Source organism: Harpia harpyja, chromosome 22 (genome assembly GCF_026419915.1).
Source record: "Harpia harpyja isolate bHarHar1 chromosome 22, bHarHar1 primary haplotype, whole genome shotgun sequence".
NCBI classification, from domain to species: Eukaryota; Metazoa; Chordata; class Aves; order Accipitriformes; family Accipitridae; genus Harpia; species Harpia harpyja.
The window spans coordinates 2,378,251-2,388,157 of NC_068961.1; positions in this window are offsets into that span (position 1 = coordinate 2,378,251).

Genomic DNA, 9,907 nt, shown 5'->3' on the forward strand with positions numbered 1-9,907 from the left:
AGGACTGCTTTGCCCACTGAGGGTGCAGTTTCCCAAAACTGGGTGAGCAGACGTAACAGCTCTGAATTTGGGGGGGGGGGGGGGACTGTCCTGCTGACACCCCTCATTTCCTCCTTTGCCTGACTCCTAGCCACGCACTAACATCACTGGCCCCCACTGCTGCCTGTCTGACTGCTAACATGATGCTGGAACTCACTAAAATGTATCCAGGACAAAAGAAAAAAAAAGGAAAAAAAATGGTAATCTGCAGTTTTAGTCAGATAAATTGGTTTAGTAAGACCTCCAGTGAGCACCAGGGCCAGCATCCATGTTGGAGGTGGGAGGGAGGAGCAGGGGAACAAGATGTCTTTCTCCTGGCAGGGGAGAACTTGGTGGTGAGCTTGCCCAGCAAAATAAATCCTGTGCCCCCCAGTGCTGTGTTTGTGCTAAACTGCATGTGTGTAAGCAGACTACTGGCATGGAGCTGTTGACATTTCAAATTAAAACCTCTGATCAGGTTTATGTCTGCTTGACTTGAGTATTTTATCTCTACAGCTGTACCATCATGTCCTCCATTGAGATACGTGTGAAAATGAGCTTATGCTGACAAAGTGAAAAGCCTGAAAATGTGACATACTCTGCAAGCTGGTTTCTGCTCTTGCTACAACATTGCAGCGCTTTGCAGCTGATTGCATTAAAGGCTTGGGCTTTGCAAGAGGAGGTAAGAAAACACAGAATTTGAAATTGCACTTCCTGCAACTCAGTGGCCTCTTTCTCAATGAAATTAAATCCTTGTTTTATCATGGGTATGAAATTGCTTTTGTATTTAAAGCAAGTATTACATGTATAAAATAATAATTAAAAATACCGCAAGGCAGTTTTAACCCATAAGGAGATAGGGCTTTGAGATTAACTAGGTTTCTTACTAACACAAAATAATCCCCCCATATTTCCCTTGTCAGTTACATGAAATGATTACCATCACTATGCTTAATAGGCTGCTTTCAGTCATGCATAAAATACTGCCAGTAAAATTGCCCGGTCAATAACACATAATGGAAAAACTTATTTTCATTTGGTTTACAGGTCATAAAGATTGCAATTATTTACAATAAAAATGCTAAACTAAATGATATATATTTTGCCTTCAAAATTAAAAAGATATTTTAAGGCAATTTTAGTGTACAGGTTTTAGCTTAAGCAGAAATAACCTTACAGTAAACTTGTCACAACCTTTATGGTTATGAATTTAAGAATCAGATGTTGCTCTCAGTAATCACGAGTGCTTCCATTTTAGGTCATTTGCACAGTTCCTACGAGTAAGGTTAAGTGGGTTTGAGCCCCGATGTATAGATCAGATGAGCTACTAAAGAAAGTCACTGTTCTTTTATAACTCATCATCATTAGCTGTCATCATCATCATTATCAATGACAACTCCTATTAAACTGGGACTGAGCTGGCATAGAGAACCATTTTCAGAATCTCTACAGAAAGATATCTCCGGCCTTCAAGAACCTAAGATTTCCTAGGGTTCAAATTTCAAACATGCTTTTTGAAAATGCCCATTAAGTGATTTTTAAAGGCACAAGTGAAATACACATTCTCTCCTTTATTAAAAACTAGTGGGAAGTTAGCATCTGTTTCCCACTGTTTTGGGGTTGTGTGACGGACTTTTGGCAGCAGGTGAGGGTCCGCAGGGCCGGCTCCTGCTGGAAGCTGCTGGAAGCTCCCCCGGCTCGGAGCCGGACCCGCTGCTGGCCCAGGCCGAGCCCGTCAGTGACAGTGGAAACACCTGTGGGAGAGCAGATTTAAGAGGGGAAACCTGCAGGGAGTGGGGGGACTGGGGTGGGAGAGGAACTCCTGTGCTGAGGTGGCAGGCTGTCCCCCCCCAGCCCATGGAGGGGAGGAGTTGCCCACCTGCAGCCCAGGGAGAGAGGAGCCCATGCCGGAGCAGTCAGATGCCCCCCAAGATGGCCGGGACTCTGTGGGAAAGCCCGCGCTGGAGCAGGCTGGGACTGAAGGACTGCAGCCTGTGGCAAGGACCCATGTTGGGGAAGTTTGTGAGGGACTGCAGCCCGCGGGAAGGACCCACGCTGGAGCAGTTGGTGGAGGACCGTCTCCCGCGGGAGACACCCCACGGCGGAGCAGGAGCGAGTGTGGAGGAGTCCTCCTCCCCCTGAGGAGGAAGGAGCGGCAGAGACCAGGTATGGCGGACTGACCCCATCCCCTGTTCCCCTGCGCCGCCGGGGGGAGGAGGGAGAGAGAACCGGGAGTGGGGCTGGGGGGGAAGGAGGGAGGGATGGGGGGAAGGCGTTCTCAGGTCGGGTTTGACTTCCCAGTGTCCTCGTTTTGATTTGATTGGTAGCAAGTTAAATGGATTTTGTTTCTTCCCCAAGTTGAGCCTGTCTTTTGCTTGTGCCCGTAAGTGGTGATCGATCCCTCCCTGTCCTTGTCTCGACCCATGAGCGTTTCTTTATATTTTCTTTCCATCGCACCGTGGCCGGGGGGGAGGAGTGAGCGAGCGGCTGCGTGGTGCTTTGTTACCGGCTGGGCTTAAACCATGACACCTACTTACAGTGGTAACTCAGTTGCTTTGGCAGAGGTTTGCAAAGGCCCTTACTGACTGCTCTTGACAGGAACTGGTCAGGTTCCTTGTGGATAAAGAGCCAGTTTTTTTGAAGATGTTGCCCTCTTGGCTTTCATGTTGAATGGCTCCAGGTGAATGGTAGTGACAGCAAAGAGAAAGAAAACACAAAAAAGAGGGGGGGGGGGAAAAAAAAAGGAAACCCAAAGCTGATCATTTTTAACAAGTGAAATTATTTTTGAGGCCTTTATATGACTGTCAATATTCCTGCTATTTTTTCACCAGGATTTAAAAGTTAGCTATGCTATAAAGTAGTTATGGTAATTATGAGAAGGTTTGTGTCTCTCGTGTGACTGTTTCCTTTTCTATAATCTTTGAAGTCGGATTCTGGGTGGAAAAATTATTTCTTCAGATTGATACATCCAGGCAATTAAGACCTCAAGTCTCTTCATGCACTTCAGTCTCCTCATGGCATGTTTTGCAAAGTGCTGGGAAATTCACCAAATTTGTATTTGCTTAGGTTTTTTTACTTTTCCTACTTGCTACTTCCCCTCTGAAAGTTACTGCAGAACTGCTCTGTAGACTTGCAGACCCTGGAGCTCCCATGCCAGGGAGGAGATTAAGTCTCCCCAGCATGCTGGAGGTACATGAAGTACAGGCACTGAGGCGACTCTGGCTGTACCATGATTTACTATGCTTTTTCCTCTGAGGCAGTAGCACTCATACTCAAAGGGGTGGAAGGGTGGGCTGGAAGATGGCTTACTGAGGCTGTGGAAGAGCTGAGCTAGGTTTGCGCCCTTCTTTTTCCCCACACTTCAAGTATTGCTTTCAATAGAAAGGAAGGGTTTACATTTTCAAATTAAACCTTGAACTCTGAAAAGTGCCACAAGTCCCGTGCGAAGAACCCAACACCAAGTATCCAATACATAATGCCCCCCATGTGAGCCCTTGTTTCCCACCTGGCCTGTTTTAATTGATACCTACACAAGCCATGTATGTATTGGGGATTGAAGTTTCCAACAGCTCTGTGAATGAATGTAATAAGAGATCACTGTGTGGTTTTTACTTAGGAATTTTGTAAGTTTAACTTCCTGGCTTTTGACGTGATTTTCTTTAGTTTCAGGTCTCCTGCCAAAAAGATTTAGGCATTTTTTTCCTCATTATTTCCCTACATACTAAAGCACAAATCTTCCGCTGCTTGACTACACTAGCCTGTAACAAAACTAATTCAGTCACTGTTGATCCTCTTTATATAACACTTTCTGTATGGTAGCCTAATAACATGGTACCTTTGTCTTGGTAGTTTATTTTTTTTCTGACAGAAAAAATGGTGATTTTAAAGTTTGTTCAGTAATACTACATTTAAAAAATGAAAAGCTCATGTAATGTATACCTTTATTTTATCATATCAATAAGTGTTAAATGTTAATTGACTGTCCTGGAATTCAGTGCTTTGAAGCTTTAAACTTTAAAGATTTGTCCTTTTTACTTGAACCATCAAAATGTAACAGTTCAGCATGTGGCAGAAGAATGAAAAAAGTTGGGATTAAACCAGATGGGCCCAGACTGAATTTATCATGGGTCCACAGCTGCTGCTTTTCAGCTTTTGCTAATTTGCTGCTGCCCTTTGAGATTACTGGATGGAGAATAGCAGTAGATTTCTGTTAACTTGGACCCTCAGGATGCATCCTTGCTTGTTCCCCTTGAGCATCTCAGTACTGGCATGCTCAGTAACAGTGCAAAAATCTTAGTCTAGTGGGGAAGCACAAGACTGACCCCCATGTAACAGTTGTGACTTTATAGAAATAGAGGAAGGAGACTGTAGTAATCTGAAATTCATAGGTCTGACATTTTATCTAATTTTTAAAAACTCCAAACACTTTTAATTAAATTAAACAATTCTAGGGATTTTCTTGAAAATCTATAGTGATACAACCCTGTTAGGATTATTACTACTTTTACTATAATGATTATTATAATTTAACATTTCAGTTGCAGTACTGCTTAAAAACCACAGCCATCCATAAGGTGTTTTACAAACACTATCATAGGAAGTACTCTTTACCCTAATCATACCAATTTAAAAATTTAAATTATAAGACAGACTTAAAATCAGTAATGAATATTTTTTTTTTCCTCTTAGGACTTTTAGAATGAAAGCTTATCTTCAGATAAGAGGTATGGAAAACGCTTTTAAAAATTACAGCTACATCTTTTCATTATCACCTGACATTTTAGGGAAACTGTCAGTGGTCGTGAGGCACCCAGGATGACAGGAGTGAGAAGAATGGGGCAGCTGGGCTCTGCATTTACAGGAGGAAGCCAAGGGTCTAAAGACTCTTCTCTGCCTGTATTTTTTTAAATGACCATATCTAGCTTGAGAGCTGTTATATTTTTGCGAGCCAGGATGCAGAGCTGCTTTGCGGAATTCATCAAGCCCCTCTGCATGTTAAAGTACTCAGTTCCTAGAGCAGGTATTTTCTCATGTTGCAGCTGAAGTTACTTGTAGACTGAATGAAGGTTTATATCTGTTAAAACAGTGAAATCCATTTAGTCCACTGAGGTAATTAAGTTATGTGTAAAGACAATCTGGTATGTGTATGGCCATCTAAATATCTTTGGACAGAAAGCTCAATCCACATCAGGGTAAGTCCACTTTGAGAGTGGCCCGAGACTGATTTCCCCATGCAAAGGTTTATTGTTGGTTTTGAGGATCCTCACGGTTGCACATCGCAAAGGTGTTTGGTCCTGTATTCTCAGATGACAGACTGTTGTAGTTACAATGCTAACTGCCAAGAGTACACTTCTGTTATGTGAGTTGCAGGTTCTCTCTGTGTCTTATTATTGGGAGTAGGTGTTGGTTTAAGATTCTAGTTTTTCTTATGCTGCAAATATCGATTATCTAATCTCTAATTTGGAGTCACGAAGGACTGATGAAGTTGAAATAGAAATACTTTAGCTAAGACATTTCCATTAAGCTTTGGATAGAGTGAAAAATAGCTCAGAGCATTAAGGACTGAAATATTGCTATAATAGCAATCCCGATTATGTCCCTTTTTTTAGGTAACTGAAGTTTCCATTTGTATTGCCAGGAAGTTTCAGATCAAGTCATTTTATAGAGTTTTCATGCAGTAGAATAAACAGAGGAATAAAAGCAAACCATTTGTTTCTTGTTCCCATGAATCATTCTATCAGCTTTAACAGACCATTTCGAAACAGTAAAAAGTCATGAATGGAACTTCTGAATTGTGTTAGAATCATGATTATAAAATGAATTGTGCCTGTTTTTTGTTCTGGCTGCTTGAGTCTCAGAAATCATTCATTTAGTATTGCTTCAGGCTATCTTGAGAAACAAAATTAAGTTGAAATCCTTGCAGTTATTTAACTATGATCTGAGGCTTTAGGAAAACTATCAAATATCCATAGATTTATGAGACCTGGTAACATTGCTTCACTGAGACTATGCGCATGAGGAAAAGTTGGCAGACTAGACTGTTAAAGGTAGAGCACCAGTATTAACAAATCTCTGCCATGAGGAAAATTTAGATGGAACCTCAACCTTCTTTTCCAGCTAAATTACAAAATACCCCCAAAGTGGGCTGTTTGCATCTCTGTGATAACATTTTTCAGATTGCTGTCATAGTTAAACTCAACCTCGTGGTTCATGGGGCGACACTTGCTGTCTTCTGTGTAGCTGAGGGTATGAATCCATTGACAAGATCACCATGGATCCCAGTTACCCCCAAGAAGGGATCAGTACATCTAACCAAATTCTGGTTTCTGTGAGGGAATCCTTACTTCTGGCCAAAATAATGGCAACAATAAAAGCTTAGTCTTTAGGAAATTATTTGTATTTTATTATATTTCAATAATTAAAAATCGTGCATTCAAGGTGGTGGGTGGCCTAACACAACATTAACAAGAGCCTGTTAAAATTATACCATCAGGCAGTAGTTCACTTTTCTAAACATATAAGTAAGAGGTTTCACATGTTAGGTTTATATTCCACAGTCTGGATTTCAAAGTGAGGTTATAACGTTGTTTGGCAGTAGGGACTGAATGGGAGGATATATATGCATATTTGATGACTTGTTCAGGAGAACATGAAGAAGAACTCAAAGCCAACAAAGCTTTTGCCAGCTAAGACAAAGGTCATTAAACAAAAGGAAGACAATATGGAAGTAATGAAAAATCTGAGGGGATCATGGATAAAAATATGTGGGGAAATGTCTAGTCAAGGTTTTCTTTGCTGCAGTCTGGTTCTCTGGCATGGATGTTTGTTACAGTTTCAGTTGAGTCAGGAATGCTTTTGGAGTGCATCTTAAGGTTTCAGCTAAAATCCATGAAGTCTGTTTTACAAGGTCTGTGTGAACCTAAGCATGCTAAACAGAGTCAGTAATGAGATTTACTTAAGTGCAATTATAATTTGAACTAAAATGCAGATGTAGACACACCATCTGTGTCTGCATTATGGACAGTACTGGTATTACAATAAATAAATACTTGCTTTTTGGAAAAAATCTTTCCAAAGGGACTCCTTCAAACCCTCAGTTTTTTTATCTGGCTGTCTACCCTTGTCTTTATGTGACTCCTTTCATAAGCTCTTTCCTCTTCCCTAGACCTTAATTTTCAAGGCTTAAAAACGTGGCTATATCATTTTTCTGAAAATAATCCTCTTCCTGATCTCTGCTCCTGAAAGAACCATCTTGTCACATACATGTGTAGAAAGTGTTTTTCACTTCTAGATATCATCTGGGTGAACATTTTGGTCTGTGTCACTCTTTGTCACAAAACAGAGTAGTACACAGTGCCTTCCTCTGGATGACAAATGATTTCTTGCTTTGGTTGCTTCTCTTGTCAGCTGACATAATCTCAATATGGCTTTTATTGTTGGTGATCAATCTGTTCTTAAGTGGAAACTGTCACTTCCAGTAGTGCATCCTACTTGGAATGAGATTGTATCCTTTATGTTTCTGATCATTTTATATGTCTATCACCTCTAGAATGGGATGTTTCATTCTTTCTGTTTTGTTTTATTCTGGGATATCTAGTTTCTAGCCCTGTGCTTTGAAGTCACCCACTGACACCACTGTTTCACCCACAGACACTGTTCTTCAAACCCACTGATACACCTCTAGAAACAACACTTGTGATATTAATCTTTCACTTCTGCAGCCAGATTCCTGTAATTTGTTCCTGGTTCTTTGCTGATATTACTGGGGTCATCCCAAACATCAGGCCAGAACAAGAAGCATCTGTGAGGTGATTTTGGCACATTGCTCTGATGGATGCTCAATTCCTTATTCATATGTATTGTGGGCAGAACAGAAACCATTAATTAATTTTTTGCATGCTTTCTCCTTCTGATTTGGCTCAGAAGTATTAAAAAAAACAGGGAGGAGGGTAAAGTGATGCAAAAAAAAAAAAGGTATCGCTAAGTTTCTGGGCTCCTAGGAACTCCTGCAAAAATGTCTCTCAGCCCCTGAGTACGCAATGACTTTCTAGTACAACATACTTTGTAGTCCTTCTCCTGGCATCTTCTGATGCTTATAAAGCTGGCTATAAACTAACCAAACATTTGTGTACCATCTATAAATTATGAGATAGAAAAAGACAAAAAGCATGCAAACATTTTCTGATTAAAATTGTACTTGGAAAAGAAGAGCCTCACAGGGGTTTTATTGCTTTAATGCTCTAGCCACTGCCTAGCAGCCATGCAGGAGTCATTCAGGAGTCTGGAGTCCAGTCAAGTAAGATACTGAAATGTCAAATGAGAGTTTTGGAGATGTTCTTACTCTTCAGCTGAACTTTCTGAATTCCCTTAACACTTGATTAGTGTCCTTTACTTCCTTTTCTCATAAATGTTATGACTACTCCTGCCTTCATACAAATCTTAATCTAGGGAAGATCCAACAAAAATAGAAGCATTGCAGAGTTAAGTTAAATTAAAAAAATGTCTAAATATGCAATATTTTATAAAACTTTGTTTTTCAGTAATGATTGTTCATGTAAATGTTCAGTTGATAGTTTCATATTTACAAGTGCACACATTTCATTCTTTGTTGTGTCAGTGGTTTTGAAACTGTTATCATTGGCTTTAGTCCCAGTCTGAGATCCAGGTAGAAGATCTCTGAGTTGTATTTCACGCAGGATCGGGACTGTCCTCTTGAAGTTGATCTGCTGTCTTGCTCCCAGGGCTAGAAATCTTTACAGGCTCTTGGAGTTCAAAACTATTAATTTCCTTAGGTAATACAGACATCTTTTACCACTCATCACTTTTGTACCATGTCACTCTGTCTTCTAGAGTGGTACTTAATCTTATTGCTGCATTTGCATTGTGGAGTAGACATCCATCTCTTTGGTCATAACCACTCTGTCTTGGAACTTTTTCTTCCAACATGTATTCATCTCCTTTAAATTTTGCATGTGAGCCAGGTATTTCTTAAGCTTATATGTGGAGATGTATTATTACAGGTATTTTTACAACAAACATCTGTTTAACATCTATCTGTTGCTAATATGAACAATGTAAAGCTAAGTGTATGCCTTAAGTCCCCCCTGGAAAATATTTTTGCTGCTTTTTTTTTTTGCTTCTCAGCTGTGTACATACTGTAAATAAATTTGTACTCTGAAGCCATAGTGTTTATGTCCAAATGCCCCTCTCCCTCATCCATCCCTGCTCTCCTTTCCTTAAAGGTGGCTATTCAGAAACATCTGCTTTCTATTACTCTGAGTCAAACAGAAAACAATCACAGTACTCATTAAGAAGTTTCTATGTTTAACCTTTGCATGGCAACTCTCAGAGAAAGAGGACCTCCCAGCTTTTTTCCTCCTCCCAGCTTTTTCCTGTTATTTTCTCACCATAAACTCTCAAGAAAGCTTTCGGCAGCTCTTCCATGATGTTTGGTTGCTTGCCTGGAAGCTTGACCTCCTGAAATACCCCGTTCTTAGACTCTTCAGTCTTCAAGTCACATTGGGTGGTGTGCTTACCACAGTAACTAGAAAATGACTGCTCTTAAAATAATAGCTGTTGTTTTAAACTTATGCAATATTTCAGAACCTCCTTGTTCACAGCACTAACAAGCAGTTTGTTCCCATGAATGCATAGCATGGTTCTAAATTAACCTAGCCAGCTGATGAAAGCTTGAAAGCAATCAGTGTTTCAGCAAGCTTGGTAGGTGTTCTTTCATTTCATCCACAGTTATTTGTGGTCTGGGTTCAGGAAGATGGAAAAGCTCTGCTCTTTCCCATTGTCCAAGAAGTGTTGAGGAATGTGTGTTATGAGAAAAAGTCCTTAATGGAAAAGGAAGTTAATAACATTATATTGATGAATATTAATTCCT